This window comes from Ptychodera flava, chromosome 18 (assembly GCF_041260155.1).
Source record: "Ptychodera flava strain L36383 chromosome 18, AS_Pfla_20210202, whole genome shotgun sequence".
NCBI lineage: Eukaryota > Metazoa > Hemichordata > Enteropneusta > Ptychoderidae > Ptychodera > Ptychodera flava.
The window spans coordinates 11047228-11070412 of record NC_091945.1 but is presented as its reverse complement, the minus strand read 5'-3'; the positions used below and the strand labels follow the sequence as shown (position 1 = coordinate 11070412).

General features: G+C 38.6%; 1 protein-coding gene across 3 annotated transcripts in view; it reads left to right on the top strand.

The window, feature by feature from the left end:
- Positions 1-23185, top strand: part of LOC139116817 (ankyrin repeat domain-containing protein 34C-like) — a 148704-nt gene that overhangs the window by 5448 nt on the left and 120071 nt on the right. The window contains exon 2 of one of the 3 annotated variants that reach the window (XM_070679498.1): positions 17034-17205. The exons of 1 other annotated variant lie outside the window; for it this stretch is intronic. The gene's annotated coding sequence lies outside the window, so the exon portion shown is untranslated. Of the gene's footprint in view, positions 1-16796; positions 17206-23185 lie in introns of those variants that run through there. One more of the 3 variants, XM_070679499.1, reaches the window with a different exon arrangement.

The following is a 23185-nucleotide window of genomic DNA, read 5'->3' as shown; positions in this document are numbered from 1 at the left end:
TGCCGCCAAATATGGACAAGATTTTATTTCCATGTGGAAAACGTTGCTTTCTAACTGCAAGCTATTTTACACGTGTAAAAGCGTGTAGAATGTTAACTCATTGCCCTAGAGGACAGAAGTAGCATTATTTCCATAATAAAACGCTAAAATCCATAAAGTGACGCTTAACGTTTGTAAAAGAATATACTCGAGCAGAGTACTATGGGGATGTCAGAATATAGTCTTTGACGTAAGAGTTGAGAGCTAATTAGGGACATCCCCCAAGATAGGGCAGAAATACTTTATCAAATGAAGTGTGCACAACCTTAGAGTAAAGGTCGTGGAAAACCATTCCATTCCATTCATCTGAGATTTGAGTTCGTTAACGTCGAAAAGGGGGCTGTTTTTACAAGGCTCCCTCGAGGCGAATTTCTTGTTCACGCTACAAACGTTTGTAAAATTGACGTTTTATTTCACAGCCGTAAAATGTAATGAAATCGCAGTGTTCAAGTCATTGGAGTAATCTTGGAGAGTAACTAAAATGAGCTGAGAAAACCGTCCATTCGGTTTCAGATTCATAAAGGGGCTACCTCTCGCAGAGATTAATTTTTCTAGGCGTCTTTGAAATGATACCAAACTTACAGTTCTCACTCACAGAACTAGAATTGAAGTTTAGAACAGAGAAAGGGAGACGATTGAATTGATCCGTTTAAGGTAGAGAGCGACTCGAAAGTGAAAGACTTAAACTTTTGCTCAAACTTTCCTTGAGGAATCTTTCAACCATTCTCTTTCAAAACCAAGAAAAAAATCGGGAGTCACGGTGCAAATTTTGGTACAAGGGAAACAAATAATTCAAGATTTACCGACATTTTTAAATTCAAAATGGCTGCCATCCCTATATTAACCATGTGGAGAAAAATAAAATTTTCGTATTTTGAAAAACTAAGTCGGTGAAAGTTTTCTTACACCAAGAGCTTTAAATTGAATCCCCACAATTGGTATATCAGAAAAGAACTGTAAACGTTTGAGAGTCCAAATCTGTGTCCGCAAGGCGCGTTCTACCTTAAGCGTAGAAAAAAGCGGCATGTCACATGATGCACCCGACCAGTTTTCATTACCGAATCGTCATGACTCTTCAGATCTTCAGATCTTCAGATCTTCATGAATCTTCAGATACACATGACACCGCATTCTAAATAAACAATTTCTCGAATATAACCTGCGAGGGCGTTGATGCTATCCCTAGGCTAATTTGCTGTTACTTTACACGTGATTCATAAAATTTATGGTGCGGTACTTTCGTGTCACATTAATATCAAGATTCATTTCTGACGATATTTAGATGTAATTAAATATCACAAACTGACGCAATTTCTTTTGAAAATTAATGTACAACTTTATTCTATAGCAACACGAATCATGAAAGCTTCAGTCAGATATGATCAATACTTATTACATCAGTAAAAGAGACACCACAGTTGAGGTGAGATCTCTCTCTATATGTCATCTGTGTACGGGATATGCATGTGCATATGTTATGCCAACTTTGACATTAAAATACTACTGCTAATTAACACATACAAACGTCACACAAGGAATGGGAACTTGTGGGCGGTGGTCAGAACAACCGTATGTACCTTCTTTTCACATTCAGATAGTTGATATATGTTTTCTTTGGGAGCAGAAAGAGTACACATTCCCCCAATCCCCAATTTTTCCGTTTTGGTAATACATGCATGACTATATTTTCGAAGAAGATTACAATTTTGGACACCACTTCGCTCATTTTTCTCAATTTGACCACTGTCCCTCTCTCACAAGACTCGGCAGTCTATTCCAAAATTGCCCTGAAACCCAATGCGACAAAGTCATAGGTTGGTTGACTTAACCCCGTCAATATCCAATCCATTCCTTACACATATTATTCAGACAACTGATACCATGCATGCAAGGGATACAGTCGTCAGTAACTGCGCCCAAAGGTCGTATTGGACCCATACGACCAATGGCAACACTGTATCCAAGGTACGATGGTGATTGATGAAAGTTAAAACATGTCTGTCATAATCTACATCTTATGATTTAAATGTCAAGTTGCAGCTATATGATGAGGAGTCGCATCTAGATATCGGGCACGAAATACATTGTCTGTAAACTAGAAACTCACACAGGCGCGGTTCCGACAACTGTTTCCCTTTAAACTCTGCAGCTTGGCTCTTTTGTGAAAAGTATAGACAGAGGTGATGGAAGGATTTCGTCGTTTATCAGTTTTGTCAAGGATTCTGACGAGTGGTAACGGCTGGAAGAGAACGTAAAAGGGTAGAAAAAGCAGGGAATTCGTTGAATTCCAAGAAGTCGACGACGACAATGATCGTTTAAATGAAGTTGTTATATACTTTAATGCTTTCGTGGTCAATGACTTCAATACATTTATGACCCCTATTATTACATTTATGACTCGTATCGCTGAACCTGTTAACAGACTAAGTGTTATGGAGAACAGCTGACTGCAGAAACCGAGTTAAAGCCCAATATAATAGCTGCCAATGTGTAATAAACCGATCTCAAAATATCCTCTCTCAGTTTTCCAAGAGTTTTCTTTGAATAAGACCCATTAAAGACTGAAAAGTGTATAACACTGTCATAAGTGTCAAAAATGGAATGTAAATTCAAACGTTTTGGCATCATTTAAGATTTCCCGCTATTTTCAAAAACTAATCATGTGACAGAGAAAATAAAGATTACGACAACAATGTCGGCCTTCGTGTGTTGTGCATTCAAGTAAAATGGCATTGTGCTTGTTTCTGGTATGATCACGATGTGTATGTGCATGAAATACTGCATTTTTTATACTTTCCTATTGGGAGCCTTTTTACGAGTGCGGCACCCGTTTATTATTTAACCTGTTAAAACGTGTAGGCATTGTCCAAATCAGCGAGCAGTGATACTTCTATACACGTCCACCAGTTAGCACATTTACACTAACCAACCTTGGTTTGAAAATAAAAATCATGCAAATAATGCATAAAATTCGCAGCTATTGGGGCTTTAAAGTTATGAAAGTCACGGCATGTGACATTTCTGGAAGGGAAATAGCATTCCATTTACTAAAGTAAAGTAAAGTAAAGTAAAGTAAAGTACAGCAAGTAAAGTAAACTGAAATAAACTAAAGTAAACAAAATTTAACTTAACTAACCTAAAGTAATTGGTTTTCTGTGTGAAAACGATGACAGGAAAATACTAGTGTAAAATCAGCGCGGAAAGTTTGTAGTGTTTTTCACATTATACTCCTATCTGTCAGCATGGTATCCACAATCTTTCATCAGAAGCGCCCTCAAATGTTGGATTGAGTTTTCATTGATTGGTCATCGACTTTTTTATTCTCCATGCAGTTTTCCAATACATGGATATTGTATTCTTTTCTGATCAATACCCATGTAGAGACAGCGCTTTTTTTACCATCCATGCTTTCATGAAGACCGTATATCTTCAGCTAGCTGCAATAATTGTAGCCCTTGGTTGGTGGGGATTGGGCTTCTGTCGTGCGGCTCGCGCCTTGCCCCAACCAGGGCTACAATTTCTCCCTATACCTGCTAGTGTAAAAGCTGCAGTGCGGGTCTACACTGCATGGTCAAGGCACACACGGGGCCGCATTATTAGAGAATCTCGCCTTACCGTGTGCAAATTTCACTATAATCCTGCTCCCGGATAATGTTAGAGCCCTTGTCACTACTATCGATGGTCAACTTTACTCCTTGCAGCTGAAAAGTGACAGTTTAATGACTCAGGCGCGAAGTCAATTCGAACTGGACCGCTGTCGTTGAACTCTGTACCTAGCCGACTTGTACCATTACATTTTAGGGGTGGCCGACAGGTGTGAGGGAGCTGAATGAGCATGCTTACGGGTAGCCCTACGAGCCCTACACTGCATGCCTCCGGAGCCAAAGCCGGACACTCTTGCCATACTCGTAGGACTAGCTTATGGGATTGAAAGGGGTGGGTAATTTTCATGACAATATATAACTCTTGGTTAATAAAGAGAGATACTTTTGCCGAAGTTCAACTACGCATTTTAATTAGTTCAATAAATCCTGTGCTCTATCTTCCCAACTTTCTCAAATAAGTTACGTACTAGTTCAATAAATCCTTCACGGGAACGGGTCATTTGAAGCAGTTAGAAGTTTGTGTCCATGCACATTGTTCAGAGGCGTGTGCCTAAGTTAAACTCCATAACTAGTTCAACTTTCACAACTAAGTTCAACCATCCACCTCCATGGTACAACTACGTTAACAAGATGCCGCTGTTGTTCAATGTGGAAAGAGTGGTTCAAAGCAAAATCTGTTCGACTAAAAAGGTCATAATGTGTGAAGTGGGGTGCCAAAACGGCATTCCTGTCAATGACGGCGTGACTTTGAACATTAAAAATCGGATATTTTCCATCTAGTATCAAAGTTTGACATATCGACGATTTCGGGATTACTGTGAAATCGCCGATCGACACTGGACTCAGCACTCTGCGTCTGTGAAATCGCCTATACTTACAGAATATTTATCGGCCATTTCCAAATTCCGGACTCTAGACGATACTACAATGACTAGCCTTGTGCCACGGCACGCCGGGTCTGTGAAATCGCCGATATTTATTTATAGTTACTTATAGTGCAGCTTTGCCAAATACTTTGCTATTTGTATACAACACGTAGGTATTTTACTGTTTTTGTACGGTCGTAGCATTTCTTAACTCATTACATTCCAGGTTAATTTTCTCACAGGACATTTATGTAGTCTCGCTTCGAACCATAGTGAACTTTACAGTGTGCATGATGGACTCAGTATGGAAATAGCCTAATATAGGAACGACTTCCTCCAATCTGATTAAAATCAGATGTACAGTACGGCGACGTCTTCTTATGCGTACGCGGTATTCTCTCGCTGTCGCCTCTCGAGCGACAGCAAGAGAATACCGCGTACGCATAAGAAGACGTCGCCGTACTCTACACCTGATTTTAATCAGATGGACTTCCTCCATCCGTTTGCTCATGACTACTTCAATAATGGAGTGTTTATCAATTTAAAATTTCGGCATTTTCTTGACTGTCAACATACATCTTTATGACGTAGTAGGCCTGGTTGTATGAGGATTTCTTTACATCACTTTCACGTCTGTACTTTTTCGTGGATATATCTTTCTCTTTGTAACAAATTCCTTGTAATCAGCATGTTTTACATACATGCTTTGGTTTTGCTCAGCAGTTTATGAATAAATCTGATAAAATTTGAAGCACCGTAGTCACAGTAGTAGTAGTATCTAAGCTTCCCATTTTTACACAAAGTTGAGAATGTTCCAGACTAATTAAACTCATGTCATGATGAGTGTGGGGTAAAATGACATACATAACATGATCAAAAACAGAAGTGGACCAAAAATGGACTCCTGAGATACACCGCACTAATCGACAATACATGAGCGTGTACACCTAAATAGCTAACATTGACTTCTTCCTGTAAGGTCTGATCGAAACCAATTCAGTGACAAATAAGAAAACATGTACACAGAAAGTTCGCTCAGCAAAATGTTATGATCAACGATGAAAAAAATCTTTAAGTATTCTAAAAACAATTATCTTCATCTATATTCTGTAAAAGTATAGACCCTGGTCAGTTAACTTGACTAAAGCAATATGACAAGAGTGATGTTGTCTGATGATTATGAGTTGTGACAAAAAAGATTAAATGCATAAAACTGTAAAAACTAATATAAACATGTTTTTCTAGTATTTTAGATAGAACTAATAGAAGGGAGATAGGCCTATAGTTGTTAACATCACTCTTAGAGCCTCCCTTATGAATCGGAACTATTTCAGCACATTTGAAACAGTCGGAAAATGTACCACTATATTATTATTATTATTATTATTATTATTATATTATTATTATATCTTTATTTCAGATTATAAAAATCCATAGCAAAACAACAATACATTTTAAAATATACGCTTACTCCAAATCCTCCACAGTCCACTCTGTGATAAAACTGATAAAGATAAAACACTCACCACAAGCGGGTTACTTGAGAGGTGGAGTCTGCTCAGAAAACTAAATGATTTTTTCCGAAGGATTTCATCAAAAGTTAAAATCGAAAGATTGACAAACATTGCACTGTTACTCTGAATGAAAGATGTTTAAAACCAGATAACTTACGAAAAACATGAGAGTAAGCTCGTCTAACTGCATTAAACGTACATAAGAAAACGTACTCCACAAGTAAGAACAATAAGGGATATCACAAAAGACAGAAAATAAGTGACATTTAACAGAAAGAGACGCGAATTTAAAATCACGAATTATAGCATTGCCACGAACATAAAATTGCCGAGTCTGAGCCTGAATGTCCTCATTATCCCTAAGGTCACAAGTGATTAAGTGACCGAGGTATTTATAAACACTGACATAATTAAGCATTTTACCATTAAGATAATTGGAACTTGTCTAAGCTTACGAATACTTGGTTGAATTATCATACAAACTGTCTTTTGCTCATTGAAAAATATTGAATGATTGTCACCATAATGCCCACATATATCAACAAGCATCTGCTGGCCATAGGCTCCAGTAGAAATAATAACTAAGTCGTCAGCATAAATCAAATGATTCACCTTATAGTCACCAATAAGGCATCCATAGGGAAGTGTGGAGAGATTCTTACTGATATCATCCAAATAGACGGTGAAAAGAAAGGTGACGTAATGCCGCCCTGTTTTACACCATTCTTTGAATGAAAAGATTCAGATAGTAACCCATTCCATCTCACAACAAAGTCTTGATACTTATACATATATGACAAAATCTTAATGAGATAAGGCTTAACACCTCTTTGCAATAGTTTAACATACAGAACATCATGACGAACATAGTCAAATGCTTTGGATGCATCCATAAAGGTGATGAAAACAGGAGTATTGCAACGTTTATAGTAATTCAAAATTTCTTTCAAAACAAAAATTGACATATCAGTACCATGGTCTGGTTTAAACCCAAATTGGTGATCAGTGGTTGTTAAACATTCCATACAGCGATTTAACCAGACCCTTTCTAACAGTTTGGATATTGTTGTTGCAACAGCAACAGGACGATAGTTAGATTTGTCACAAATGTTGCCACCTGGATTTTTTGGAATAGGAACTAAAACAGTGGTCATCAATTGTCTAGGAACAGTGCCATGAATCAAAATGGCCGAAAAACAAAGGGACAAAAGAACATTGACTCTATATGGAGCATACTTCAAATGCTCAGGTGAAATATCGTCAATACCCGATGATGCACCTGTCTTAAGGTTTTTAACTAATTCACAAATTTCTTCGTGGTGCACAGTCATGTCATTACAGTAATTAATGTTCGAAAAGACAGGTGTCGAATCTTTACCAGTTTTGGTCAAAATAGTTTCATAATGGCATTTCCACATATTTACTACTTCAGCGTCACCAGCATGACCGTCAACAGATGACGGAGCTATTGCTTTACCTTTACGTTTATTGACCTCTTTCCAATACTCCTTAGAGTTACTCTTTAATTTTTCAGCCATGGCATTCGCACGCATTTCGTTTTCTGCCCTCTTACACTGTGCAAACTGCCTTTTAAACTGTGCCCTAGACCTTCGCATAAGATCAAAGAAAGGGCCAAATTTAGGAGAACCGTTGTCCTTCCAGATCAAAAAATCAGTACGTGCTTTGTCATAGTGTTCTTTCACAACTGTATTCCAACCTGGTATTGTATGCCTATTTGACTTTGTGGCTTTGGGAAGAGTCCTATTTGCGGCAGTCAACAGCGCTGAAATAATGTCACTATAAAATGTATCAATCAAATGAGAATGAATACAACAGTCTGTGTCAGTACAAGCCAAAGCCTCAATAGGAATATGAACTTCAGATAAAAGTCGATCACAAAACACTTCAAAGTTCCCAAGTTGACAAGATGACGCTTTGTTCCAGCAAGGCGTATGTGCTTCAGTTTGTGACGAACTACTGAGCCTAGGTAGCAAATCGGTCTTCAAAGTGAACATTACAGGAAAGTGATCGGAAGAAATGATATCATAGTTTACCTTTACAGAATCAACGATGTTATCAGATGAAGATGAGCAAATGATATGATCAAGCCAACTTCGAGCAAAACATGAATCACTTAAATATGTAAACGTATCAGGATGCAGGCGTTCAATATCTGAAAAGATGAAGTTGTTATCTTGCACAAAATTATCTAAAAGTACAAATTCATGCTGATTTTTTTTCGGATCTGCGTTAAAATCACCGGAAATAAGACAGTGGCAAGTACCTAATTCATTAATTGTAACTTGTAACAAGCCTAAAATCCGCTGATATTCATCACAATCAGAATTCGCAGTTGGTAGATACACGTTAAAAATTATGACATCAGGCTTATCTAACATCTTAATGCGAATACCGATAACACGACTTTCACCGTCAAAAACGATAGGTGAGATACCGTTGAGATTTTTTCGCCAAAGAATACCAACGCCCCCATAGGGTCTACCTGTGAGAACACCATGCGAGCTATCAAAGGCACTCACACCTATTGAGGTAAACTCATTATGCAACGAACTAAGAACTGATAACTTTTCCTTGTCAAGCCAATGTTCTTGAACTAATAAAATATCACAAGAATTAAGCAAAGCGTCAAGGGAACCAAGAGAGGAATTTAGACCTCTTACATTGTAGCTGGCAAGGTTAATGACGTCCATTATCTGTTATTGATATTAACTACTCTTGGAGAACTTTTCTTCGACTTTGCAATCAGCTCAGACTTCGTCAAATAATACGGTTTCACAAAAACTCCAGTAGGCCACAATTCAGGACAAAGGACATTGTCGATACAGCTGTCATTTACGTCAATTCTGAACGATGAATATGTGTCATAGCGAGTTTTTAATTTGACCCCATCTTGAAATGTTGAAGGACCGCACTTGTCGTTAATGAATGTCTCAACCTGATCAATACTTGTATCTGGCGTTAGGCGGCTTACAAATACACTTCGCAATCTTGGCTGTTTCTCTACAACGGTAAAGTGATGTGTAGCATTACCCGATCCTTGAACAATTTGCTTAGGTTTCCGGGGATGCTGAACACTAGAGATTGCCTTCTTATTCTTTTTAACTACAAATGACCATGTTTGATCAACGCTTGAATCAGGGATTGGCACATCTTGAACGGAGTTATCACTCTTAGAAAGGCCTGTATGCACAGCGTTGGGAACCTCTCTTGATGACACAGTCGGTGAATTTCTGGACACGTTTAAACGGACATCTGCGGAATCATATTGATTAACGACAACAGCTGCATTACTATTGGAGGGTTTATCACAGGCTGAATCCATGATTACATCTTTGGTTTCAAGCTTGGCACTGACTGAATCCAGTTTTTCGCGCATATCACGAACCATTTTCAACAAACTGATATAGTCTACATAATCAATGTCAATCGGAGGAAGACGATGCAGCTCTTGAGCAACAAACCGTTTCTGAGTATGAACAGATAAATCCGCTAAACAATCGATGACATCGCGAATTGTGAGGGTAGTTTTACGGCGGGATGGACCACGATCGCCAGCCATTTCAAAAACAATACTCTTAGCCTCGTCGACTTCGGACTTTGTGTAGAAGTCTTTTATAACTTTTTCCATCGAAGCACGTGTCATACCCGAGCTCAGTTTATTTACGACAAAGCAAGCTAATTCACAGATGACTGGACCATTTTTAGTAGCTGCTGCTGTACTGGATATCCCATCAATGTTATCAGAACTACTGCAACTCGTACTTGTGCCAAACCTTTTCTTGTTACACTTGGGACACAGCATTAAGTCTCCCTGACACAAGGATACTCGGTGAGATATTGTGGAACAGTCTTCACAGCGAAGAGACATTTCAACATCGATTACGTAACTGACCTCTGTAACAATAGTTTTCCGACTTCAGCAATGTCGGCAGGTTAGTCTCTGACGGCAAGCAAACTTGAGGTCAGAATCAACGGATTTCCTCGTTGATATTGTCAACAGTCGTTTTTACACAGATACTCACGATTCTTGGCACATTCATAAAGGCGTTGCTTTACAAGATAGGCTCAACACTTGACAGAAAGCGGAATTTTCAGGGAAAAAAAACGAGAGCACATTCAGCTCCGTCTTCACTCGAGTGTGCACCTGTGCTCTGTGTCTATAAGCGTCAAGATTAAAAAGAGTCGCGAATATTTGTCAGACATTTCACCACTTTACAGCTCTGGCCAAGCGCTAGTCTGGCACGAACTTCGCTACTAGATGATACTAGAGTTTGTTAATTAGGCGGGTAAATATCCGATATATATCGAAGATTTTATAGCCTTAGAGATCTATATCGTATAGTATAGTAGCCGTAAATATCGATTGGATATTTTATAATTATATCGCGGTGTCCTCTTGTTGTCAGAGCATCTGTATAAAATGGCAAAGACGAGACAACAGACTTTGCATGGCGTGAATATCTCTTTCACTTCTTAGGAAATAAAGATGGCAAGTTCTTCAATGGTCCCTGGTCTCTCTTTGCTTTCAGCGATACTAGTATTCTAGCAGTAATTGAAAAGGAGCAAACGGTCCTATGGCCTTTTTCAATCCTCCGAAAAGATAGCGTTAAAATAACAACAACTATACTGCCACTAGCGCGCTACTGTACTGCTAGTGCCATCGTTTTCATTAGTCCCTCACACCTGTCGGCCACCCCTAAAATGTAATGGTACAAGTCGGCTGGGTACAGAGTTCAACGACAGCGGTCCAGTCACAGGCGACCCAATAAGTATTACTGAGTTTTTCACAGTGTTTTCTCTATCATTTTCTCTTCTTTCTTCATGCTCTGAATGATCGGAATAAATAAAATAAATGGTTTATATAACATAACCTAGCCTCTGTGACTCTTTATTTATTTTACACTCCATTACAAGGACGTATATCTCTCATACACACATGCTGTAATAAATTAGTCAACACAACTAATTATGCTAATCCGTGGACTTATCAGGGATTTTACGGGTTGGGGGATCAGAAAATAGCGGGAAAGTTTCATTACCAACGCCGTTGGCGTCTTTGAAACAGAAGTTGACATCATGTCGAGCGTGCGTCTTTTAATCAACGCACAGGTAAATTTAGGAAGGCAGAAATTGCGGGAAAAGAAGGCACATATTAAAATCTGCGGAGAACGGCACGATGCGCGGCTTACGTCATCATTCGGAATATTGATTTTCAGACAGAGGTGCTGAAACATCCACATATCGCGCATCCTTAGGTCAGACGAAAGCAGCAGGGTTTAGATAAACTATCTCGTCTTTCAAAGACTCCTTGCTCTTCGGATTTTTCATTAACTTTCTAATTCTGCGTCAATTCCTTTCTTTTCCTGTGTTCAGATTTCATTTTCCTCCTGATTTGTGACCTTTTCTGTGTACCATTCAGACAGCCAATGCAACATCTTACACTCAAACAAACGTACAGAAACAAACAAACAAACAAACAAACAATAAACGATAAAATGATCGCGATGATGCTCAGAATGATAGTGAATATAATATACAGATACGATAGCGACGATGATAATGATAAGGCAAATTGTACTGTTCCGATAACATGGTTTTCAAACATAGGGTAGGTAGGTCGGCAGGATTTTTTTCAAAATATCTTTATTATTAAATATGCATTTTTCAGGGGTTCAGGGCAGTCAAACTCTGGTCACAACATTTCCAGAAAAATGTATCATACATATAAAAGAAAAAAAACCCATAAAAACATCATCGTTCAAGCAAAATTCAAATGCCAAGGAACGAACGCGTGATTTTACGGGATTTTTCTTTCTTTTTTTTCACTTCCGTGTTTACGTAGCTCTAAAAAGCTAAGGGTCGGCGGGTAAAAAATAGGGTAGGTCGGGTTTTCGGAGCAGCAAAATTATTTTGGTTCGGCTCAAGAGTGATAATTAATACTGGATGATGATGATGATGAAGACGATGTTGATGATAATGATTATGATGGTGGTGATAATGATGATACCAATAATTATGACAAGAACGAAAAATAAGGGAAGTTCTGACTTCACATCGACCACTAGAGTAATTTCTCCTTCGCTGAGACTTTTCTCCTTTGCGAAAATAATTGTAGGCAATTACAGCGCTGACGCAGGAGGTATAGCTGAGCGGAACCACTTCACATCGCTGTCAGCAAACTCCGGGGACAGCTCTAAATGCGACCCAATGTACATATAATTCCCTGTACCATTACCGCACATGGTGTTTAATGATGGCACCTCCGAGATAAACGAAATCAACGCATAGGGGACATATTGGACTGGATAAAATGAATGCGATCTTGTCTCGACAGGGATCCTTAAAATTAAAAAAAAAACGGGGCGTAAGTTTAAATTAGAAGAGGAAGACACTCTTTCAGTTGAAACATTGAACGGAGATTTCCGCTCTTGCGACTTGATGGGCGTGATAAGGGTTGCGGAATCTCTTGGTTGCTATGGCGACCAGGACACTAAACGCATTCCAGGCTTTCTGGCTATCTCAGTTCTGCAGGTTAATGTTTGTAATGAGCGATTGAAAAATCACCTTCACTCCTACGCCATTCTATACAAAGCTTTGAATGACTCTATGCGAGGCCAAATTTTACAATTCTTTGTCAGGCTTCAAGGAGAAGTGTTGACATCTTTTGATGCTAGCTAGAAATTATTATTAAATTATTATTATTATTATTAGTTCCTTTGCTACATGTATGTGTACAATACAGTTACAGAGAGAGAGAGAGAGAGAGAGAGAGAGAGAGAGAGAGGAGAGAGAGAGAGAGAGAGAGAGAGAGAGAGAGAGAGAGAGAGAGAGAGAGAGAGAGAGAGCATGAAATCTGCTTTCGTTCGGAGATGGACTGTGGAGATTGTCTATGATCCGGCAAGCTTCAAAATGAGGCCACAAATGCAGCTAACGCACCAGGGAGGCACTGTAAAATCGGAAATCCAGAGGGTTCCCTTGCTGTTGTTCGTTTCTTTCTATTCATCAACAATATTTCGCCCTTCGCCTTGCTCTTTTCCCATGACGACATTTCCCCCTCAGCAAAGAAAGCTTTCAAAGTCGATATACACATCGCGCAATGGCTTGTCACATTGCATCTCTGGCAAGACGCGTTGAAATGAAGCATCTTGCTAATAACATCGCATTACCTATCCACCGGGACACCCTGACACACAGCAGCGTAACCGTTGTCGAAGTGTGTATCCCGATATCAATGTTGATCCTTCTGTATTCATGAGCGCTCCTCGCTATCGTAACGATAATTAGCTTCTAGTGAAAAAAGGTGATAAGGCACAAACACGTCTCCTATCCTATTAAAATCTTGTAATATTTCGTTGATATGTTATCCACATCTCTGGCGTTTTGACGATTTTATGGCTAAAATACGATATTTGCACTAATTCCTTCGGCCTCATGTATGTATGTATGTATGTATGTATGTATGTATGTATGTATGTATGTATGTATGTATGTATGTATGTATGTATGTGTGTATGTATGTATGTATGTATGTATGTATGTATGTATGTATGTATGTATGTATGTATGTATGTATGTATGTATGTATGTATGTATGTATGTATGTATGTATGTATGTATGTATGTGTGTATGTATGTGTGTATGTATGTGTGTATGTATGTGTGTATGTGTGTATGTATGTGTGTATGTATGTGTGTATGTATGTATGTATGTGTGTGTATGTATGTGTGTATGTATGTATGTATGTATGTTCGTGTTTTTTTTGTTCAAAAACCAGTCATCTCGATGCAAAAGCTCCACATAGAACTTCATATTATAATTCAATGTTACATTAGGACACTTACTGTCAAAGGATTCAATGAATGGTTTTTTGACCATCACGTCATCAACTTACCCATCGTAATGATAGCGTTCTAAATGTTGGTAAAGCGAGCAAAATCAGAGTTGCCCTAATTCAAGTGTATCAATCCTTGTTATGGGTTTTGTACGATGTCTTTACCATGGTGCTATGAGCTGATGTGTTTTAATATTCCAACAGAGCGACTCTCGAAGAAAACGTCGCACTCTGACATCTGCAGTGTTCTATGGGAAACTAATGCCAAGGAAGTCATGTTCTAAATGTATCAGTACAAATACATAGTGACAAATGTTTGAATGGGAATAAGCGTAGTTCTAGATCTTTATTCGTTTCTTCACTTGGTTTTGTTTGTACCCTGGTCCAATCACGGATTTCATCATCATCAGTTCACTTCAAAAATCATAGGGCACATCAACTGTCCCCGTTACATATGTAAATGTAATTAATCCAATCGAATGTAACGTCACAAGATAAACAAAGATAATAAGTCGGGTGTTCTTTCGTATTTGTCAAATATTTTCCCTGCTTTTCGAAACACCAGAGAATATTGACTTGGCAGTGCAATGCTATTCAGACCTAATTTATTTTATCAAAGTTGACGGAAGAGCGGCAGGTCGTTTTGAATTTCCGTGGTTAATGGCCGTCGACCTTTTGAAAAGTGTTCTCTGCAGTTAAGGTTGGGGTGTCCTTGATACTGGCATTCAATTGTCAGTTAGGCAGTGTTCTCAAAAGTCTAGAGGGTGGCGAGGAGTCGGTTAGTCAAAGGAGATAATATTTTCAAAAATAAAACCTGCATTTATTATTGATGCCATTGATGGTTGGAGGAAATATCAACGAGCAATACATGTAAAAGTTTAATCATAGAATTTGTTTATTATTTAAGGAGAGTGACTGCCAGGTTGCCGACGAAACGGTCAAAGGTTATATAGCTGCGTGCGTTCTTTTTCTTTTAAATATTTGATACAAATACGTCTCTTCCATTATCCGTAGCTTATAGTACGGGAAGCTTATGAATTTGTAAATTTTCATTTTTCACAAGATCGCCGCGGCATTTATTTTTCAACACCTTGTGAGCTCATCTGTGTAGTGTCTTCTGAAAAGAACTTTAGTATACGTGGACGTAGCTTAGCCGGAGGAAACTCATAACTTGAGCTTAGATCATCTCTCTATATAGGCAAAATTTAAGGATGTTATAGAATTCATTGACATTTGCCATTTCGCGAAGATGTGAGAACAAGACAGGGTGGCTTCCGTTTCTATAGCGCAGACGGTTAAATATTAACTTTAAAGCTCGGCCAAAGGACATCGGGTAAGCCCTTGCTGTGATTACGGACCGAGAGAAATCACAGATCATGATATTTTCCTTCGTTCTGTCATCAAATCTGTGGATTTGTAGATGTCGTATTGGATTTAAAAAGAATTTCCATGACGTTCAGAAGTGGAGTTTACTTTAATAATTTATCAAGCAACAAACGCAACCAGCAAAGTCCATCATGAACATGCACAATGGCATGACTTTCTTTTAAGACTATTCCGAAATCACTGCGTTTCATGTATACCATAGCTCACCCCATGATGTGATCAATTATAGAGGACATGTAAAGTCATGAAATTTCCATTAAAAATATTCTGCGAATCCGTAAGGCGATACGTATAGAGGGTTATTGAACTCGCACTGCAGCTCACATTAATTAATAATAACCTAGGGGGTCTAGCCACTTCAGCGTTCGTAAACATATGGGTTCTGGAGTGTCCTCTCAAACGGTAACATCTCTTGCTTGTACTGCTGATAATGTTGAAATTTTATTCTTAGAAATACACACACACACACACATACATACATATATACAAATATATAATATAATATATATATATATATATATATATATATATATATATATATATATATATATGACTACATATATGTGACTACCACATGTTCATTCCGACCATCTTGGCTTCTTCATTAATATTCTAATTTCCGCTTACTATCCTTCGCAATGGTGATGTTCATAAAACCAATCCGTGCACTTTTAATCTGAAGTTGTCAACTTGAATCATCATGGAATGGCCTTCCTGAAGGGATGAAGGAAAAAACAAACAAATATCTAAAAAACACGACACCTTCTTTGCAGACGTTTGGCCATTTCTAGATAACTTGGTACAAACTCTTAAGGTAGTTGATTGCATTTGAAAGGGAGTTTAATGTCAAAGTTTTCGTAACTTTCGTGTCCTTTTCAAATTATGAAAGTATCAACATACATATTGAATAGAACGTGATCGTTGACCACCCTTCGTAGCGTTTGATATTCACATCTGATATTTTCTACTGTCGTAGACTCGCCATTGTCAAATTTAACTGGAGGGAACTGTGACTGCCGACGATATTTGACATTAAAAGGCACATGTTGTCTTTTGTTTCCTTGAAACGAATGTTTCGGGCGAATTTTGACAAATATAAACAACTTGAAGAATGTAATGAATGCCTTGGTACAATTTGGAAAAAAAATGATAGAAATTCATGTTTTGATCAATATGTTACGAAATCGAGGGACATACTCGGATCTAGTCAATAGAGCTGAGGGCTGGTAAACGTTCAATTGATGGTTTAATTATGAAAAGAATACCCTCCTAACAAGAGTACGGATGTATATAGAACGATGAACATTGCATTGAATTACACGCGTCCTTGTTTGCTGGTACAATACGTCAAAACTCTCAATTTGCACGCTTCCCGCGCAAAGTATTCAGTTGCCATGCCGACAACGCGCGGCTGCACCTTGATATCGCGAAGCTACAGTATACACCGTCGCCCCCGCAACGACAGCCCCCAGCCTTGGCGAGGTACAGATTCAACAACAACGCAGAATCCACGTTTGCAGGTAAATCACGGTCAATCCACAATTAGTGAAGCCAATATCATCATCACATAAAACCAGCTGTTCTATCAAATCGTTTTTTTTTTCGCCGCGACAGTCCCTCGATTTGATGTTCACCGATTTAAATGTCAGCAAGACGGTTTTTGTACCGCAGCGCCAACCTTAGGCTATCTATCACTCAATTTACACATCACAGCTTGCACTGTTGATTATTTCTTTCATCCCGACCATTTATTGAACTTTTTTGTATCAGATCTACCTGCATTCTCCTGTTCTTCGTAGACTTCATAATCTTTCCCCTGGAGAGATGAGAACACACTGGGCATAGAATGGTATCACCCTGACTTCTCAATCGTCCCTTGGGATCGTGCCGTTCTCGACACAAATGCTGCTAGGTACACTGAGCTATCAACGCATATACGCAGGTAAGCAGAGCAAAGCAATTATTTCACAGCTTTGAAATTTCGGAATCAGATACAGTCCCATTCTCACTGTACAGATCAGACAACGGGCAAATTTGATTTTTAGAATTTCTCATCAAAGAAGGGATGAATTTCCTGTATACCAACGAGACGTTAACAAACAGCATCAGTAAAACCAATGGAAGGGTTGTAATACAGAAACCGTTTGACGTTTGTCATGGCAACAATTTGTTCCCGTTATCTCTTATTAACCAAGCAGAGAATTTAATAGGTGATACAGTGCTTGTAAGACCAGGTTAAAACATTATTTGTAATGCGATCTGTTTTCTGACACATAAAAACAAAACGGATAGCTTTCTTGTTATCATAAAGAGACATCATGGCAAAAATTCATATGAAGAGCAACAATAATATATGGAAACACTGATAGTGTACATTACATAAATACATACATACGGCCAGATAGACTGACAGACAGACAGACGGACAAGACGGGCACTGGACAGCTCCTCTCCCATTAACTTCTTTTACCGTATTTATATGTAGCGAGACGATGTTAGTAGCTTACAAGCTACTGAGGTTATATGGGTAGCAACCTAGCAAGAGATACAGGACGAATTTCAAGAGCGAAATTTAATTAGTTAGGTTATTTTTGTTTCACGAAAGAAGTTGTATATGGTACATTTCCGACAGCTGAACAGGTTGAGTGCTATGATGTCTAATGTCATCCTCTGCATCTGTAACGTTGAATGCTAGAATGACGTAATTTGTAGTGCGTACAAGATGTTACGTCACGGCGCTGTTTGCATTAGGTCTGAGAGCGGAGTTCCGACAGGTGATAAGTAAGCTCGTCTTAGTTCGGAAGGATTATTAATTTGTCTGTTTTATCAAACTTGAAACAAAATTAATCAAGGCAATGAAAATCATCCAAGCAAAAGGGTTGATATTAGGAAATTAAAGTCTGTATAACGTTTTATGGAATGATACTGTCATGTTTAAACGTTTGAGGCATCCATTGCGCAAAACACTCAGAATTAATCAAGACAGGTGTCGCACCTTGTGCCCTTGCCTTTTATTAGCACACACTTACACAAACGTCTTAATCAAATATTGTCTGGAATCAAATGCACCAGATTACGTCAGTGATCATGTAGGTTCACTATCAACCAATTAATGGCGACATTTATCATCTTGTCTCATTCCATTGACTAATTAATAAATCACAATTTGATATCAGTCGGCGATATCATTGCATGCGCAGTTAGATTTATATTCGGACTAATACTGTGCTTCTGCGCATATTATAAGAGCTACATTAGCGTTAACTTCTGATGCATTTCCATTAGTTTGTTCTTAAAAAAAATTTGTCTTTTTTCTGTCCCCGGCCCTGTGACCGTCGCGATGCAAAGCGTTCAACTGGTAAACACAGGTTGTACGTGTTTTACTTCTAATGTCGTTGTCGAAAACAAGATTCTTGTCAGGACTAGGACTCACCTGTGAACAATATAAGTGCACTTGTGCACACAAAGCGTAGTGTTTACAAGGATGATACTTTGTGTATCCTCGTCCTGTTAAGGTAGTATGCGCCTCGAAAGTGAAGGAAATTTTCGCCCAAACTTTCCTCAGGGAATCTTTCAACAATTCTCTTTCAACATCAAGAATAAAATCGGGGATCACCGTGCCAATTTTGTTACTGGAGGAACAAATCACCCAAAATTTACCGATATTTGAAATTCAAAATGGTCGCCATGTCTGCGTTAACACAATAGAGAAAAATAAAATTTTCGAATTTCGAAAAACTAAGACGGTGAAAAATTTTTCGTACACCAAGAGCTTTCAAATGAACCCTCACTAAAGGTAGAACAGAAAAGAATCAGAAAAGTTTTAGAGTCCAAACATCTGTCCCCGCGGCGCATTCTACCTTAAGGAGAGGAAGCAGAATATGTGCATGACAATATTATCAAAAGTTATGGCCATTGTCCAAGTATAGTATGCTCTTAGTGTGATCGAACTTCACAACTCAGCCCGACAGACATCTGCACAATTGGATTTACAGAAAGACGCTTTTATGGTCGTCCTAATATTTTTATTGAGCCTCTAATCTGTCGCTGATTGAGAAATACAGCAGCAGTATTGAAAACGGACTAGATTAAATCATGTAGGAACAAATAAATCATGCTGCAATTTCGGCTCACATGAAAGAGCTGCATTCAAATTTATGCCTCTTTAGAGGCACCCGCTCGTGAGAGTTCACACAGGTGTCGAGGTAGAATCAGCATATATCATGGCACTTAATTTCTCCTGATTGTTCGCAGCAAAACACGTCAACTTCTGCGGGCTGAAGGACACCTTTAGCGTCAATATTGGCCCTCGCGGAAATTGTTTTTTTCTCACTGAATTTATCAAGAGCACAAAACTGTAAACAAAAGAAGACGAACGCAGAATCGGCAATGCTAGTCCGCGCGTTTATTTGAGATATAGTGAGGCCATCTTGATCAAGATGATTACACAGTGACTTCTATTATTGTCACAAGGACGCGAAACTAACCAAAGTATGCGCAGACAAACAGACAGCTAAAGAAACATGAAGCGTTGAAACTTGATGGTTAGCTGTCTGCTACTGCCGACATTTACAGGATCTTGCTGCTCGGAACTTGCTTCTAGTACTTCGGGCAATAAATATGAACAGCTAATCATAAAGGACTGAGAAATGAAATGAAATGTGACGAACTCCTTAGGGAACCGTCATTATTTACGGCCTAGGGGGTCGGAGAAATTTCATCGGAAACTCTGAAAGTTCGAGCAACCCCCTGCCAACAATGATGAATTTGAGTACCCCCTCTCTAACATAGAAATTTTGACTGATCTCCCACTTAGAAAAGTTAAATATCAATTCACGCATTTTTGTAAAATATACAAAAGTACAGCTATAGTAAAGACCTTTCAAATCCTAATGTACCCTTTTATCGGTTATCTCATGACGGTTGAAAAAGGTGAACCATCAAAATGAAATTAAAAGTCACAAAATATATAGATATAAAGACTCACGCTATAACAAGTATTCAGTCATACAGTATTGTTTATTTGGATGGGTATCATGACAGTTTCCACCAGGATATCTGACTGGACAGAATTTGAAAGTACAGGGATGAACAGGCGAGAGGCTAAGGGGGAGTGTCAGAAGGGTTCCCCTATCTTGAGTGGAATTTTTGAGAAATTGATGTGCGCAATGGTGCAGTCTGGTGCAATCTGAGAGGTGTTTTAATTTTTTTAATTTACTAAGTAAAACTGTTAGAACACCCCAAGGGGGAGAGCACGAGAGGAGGGTGCCCCCCTCTGGCATCAACAGTTTTGAGAAATTGATGTGTGTAATGGCGCAATCTGAGAGGTGTTTCAATTTATTTTGCACTCGGTAAAACTGTTTGAAAATGACATTGAACACTGATATTTTTGTTACATTTTTTTTGTATGATCAGTGTTTGAGTCACAATATTCAACAACCAAACAATGACAATACATTGTGTGAAAAATAGTTATCAGTTTGCCAAAGATTGGAGACCAAAGAATATGCAGAAATGGAAAATCTGCGACCTTCTTGTGTCGTTTTGCAAAATCTTACATTTCTGTATACGATATTAGAAGACCATCAGCTAGAGTCAGTATTTTTTAAATCCAATCATTATTTGTTTGCAACCTTGCAATTTCTCCAGCTGCTAACTTCTAATGAAATGCCTGAATACGGTATGGTTAAATGTCAAAATGCTTATTGAACTGAAGCCAATTAAAAATGTATGTTTCTGAGATGACAAAGGATGAATTCACATTGCAACAGTTCATTTTTGTCCGAGATCCTGTGAAAAATGTGAGAAATTGATGTGTGCAATGGTGCAGTCTGGTGCAATAGGAGAGGTGTTTTCAATTTGTCTTTTTACCAGTAAATTAAAACTATTAGAACACCAAAGTGGGAGAGCACGAGAGGAGTGTGTCCCCCCTCTCCCATCGAACATTTTGAGAATTGATGTGTACTTTGGTGTGATCTGAGTGGTGTAACAATTTATTTTGCACCAAAAATTGAGTACCCCCTTTCTTTCTCTCCACATTTTGAGCACCCCATTGTAAATTTCTATTTTTTGAGTGACCCCCTAAGATTCCTCCGACCCTCAGGCCGTAAATAATGACGGCTCCCTTAAAAGTATGTTTTAAAACAGAAAGTATCAGTTATTTCTAATGTGTCAACTCGATTTTCTACATGAGGATTTTTATTAAAAGATTTTAGTTTTAGATGAAGTGAGCTGTTCAGCACGTGACCACCGTGATCACGTGACCTGCCAATTAAAAGCATTCAGATGGTGAAATACGATATCATTAAATCAAAGCCGGACAAAACTTTGCAACTCGAAGCATAAGGGTCTTAGTAAAAATAAAGAAAACTTCAAACACACAGGATGACGAAACAATTATTTAAATAGAAACAAGCTATGGACAATATTTCACGTGAAGTTTAATTCGAAATCGTTGTTTCAACGTCATCATAAAAGAAGATAACTGCAAGGGAAGGAAGCTGGCAAGATTCGCTTCTAGTTTGGCAGCGTGATTCCAAGCGTACGGAGCGGAAATTCTGTACTAAATGTATGTTGTTGTACAAGGATAACTCGAAGATTGCATGAACAGTGTTGAAATGAGATTACGAGAATGGAATGGAATATTTCTTAAGTGACACAGGAATCATCCTTAGTTTTTATTTGACAACTATTTCAGTATTTGAAGCCGAAAGCCAGTGCAGAATGCCTGTGTGTGTACTTGTGAATGTTAATTGCTATTCTAAGCCCCCGGGATACATCGTCGACAGATTACGATGTGTATATGTCCAGCAATGCGAAAGGACCTTCGGTTTGATAGTGTTATCTGCTTGTGAAAGTTGTACAAAGAGACAATACAACGCTACGACTTGAGAATTCAAAGCAGAAAGCAGACTTTTGATGCATTGCATTCCAAAGCCAGGCACCAAAGTTGAAGATTCCTACTCATCATTTATTCATACTCCAATTTTCCCCCCGAATACTCAATCTGCAAATTCCAATTATGTCAACCTTAAGGTAGAGTGTGCCTCGGAGACAAATGTTCTGAGTCTCAAATTTTACAATTCTGTTCTGATCTATCACTTGTGGGGACTCATTTTAAAGCTCTTGGAGTAAGACAAGTTTTACGAAAATGTTATTTTCCCCAAGAAGTTAACACAGGGATGGCGGCCACTTTCAATGTCAAATATCAGTAAGCGTCAGGTAATTTATTTCTCTAGTTCAAAACATTGCACGGTGACTGCCGATTTTTATTTTTTATTTGGTAAGAGCAAAAGTTTAAATCTTTTACTTTCGAGGCACATATTACCTTAATCGTTACTCCTTGCTGGTTTTTCCAGCGCTTTCTGTCACACGCAGAGGTTTTCCCGTCGTTATATTTTCTATTTTGCGGGTAATAAAACAATATACGTGACAGTCTCTTTCCATAAAGTAACTGTTGGGACTATCGATGTATTCCTTCGCCCTCTCTGCGGCCACGCAGCCATATCAACTGAGAGCGGTATATGTTGACAAATCCGCGAGTTCTGTGTGTTCGCGAGACGTTGAACACGACCAAGGGCGATCATTTGGGAGCTCGATCAAAGTCATTTCATCGGCGATGTCCTTGGGGAAAGGTTGTCAGTCGACATGTGATGAGCCAGTCAATTCTATTAGCTTTCTTACTGATTTGCACGATTTAGCAATACAGCCAGGACCCTCACGGATCAATCCGTACGCGCCATGCAGCAAACGCTTCCCAGTTTGTCCTCCAAAGCCCATTAGCAATGAAAACTTCGCCGCGAGACATCGAGCAAACGATGTTCCATTTTCCTTGCTCGCTTCTACTTGCTTTTATCGAGAAATTACTTTATCAAAGAATATACAAATTACCCGACATCATTAAGTATCATTCGCACCATGTT